The sequence below is a fragment of the Brassica oleracea genome, chromosome C4 (genome assembly GCF_000695525.1).
Source record: "Brassica oleracea var. oleracea cultivar TO1000 chromosome C4, BOL, whole genome shotgun sequence".
NCBI lineage: Eukaryota > Viridiplantae > Streptophyta > Magnoliopsida > Brassicales > Brassicaceae > Brassica > Brassica oleracea.
In genome coordinates, this window is record NC_027751.1 from 41,661,483 (window position 1) to 41,661,918 (window position 436).

Consider the following 436-nt stretch of genomic DNA (forward strand, 5'->3'; position numbering starts at 1 on the left):
TCTTTTGATAGTTTGTCATGTGCAAAATCTTGAGAGTATTGGAAGCGACATAGGTTTATTCTCATCTCTTGCTAGCACAATGAGTTAGCATCTGGGAATGGTGAGAGGGGTTTGTGTATTCTAAACTTCAATATCTTGGGTTTGGGGAGTGAGAAAAATGAGAGAGATGAGCAAAAGAGTATAAATAGAAAAGAAAACTCTAGGGATAAAAAGAAAATATGAAGCTCTTGATTATGCAACAAAGAACCTTCCCCCTACTAAAAAAAAAAGAGAAAGAGAAAGAAAAGAAAAAAGAATCAAAAAGAAGTTGGGGAAAGGAATGAAAAAGAGTTAGAGCTTGTAAAAAGTGAGTTAAAATCCTTAGTGGTTGAGTCAAAAGAAAAAGAGAGTTGTTCATTGGGTGAGTGATGTGAGGGGTTTATTTTGATTTTGAGAT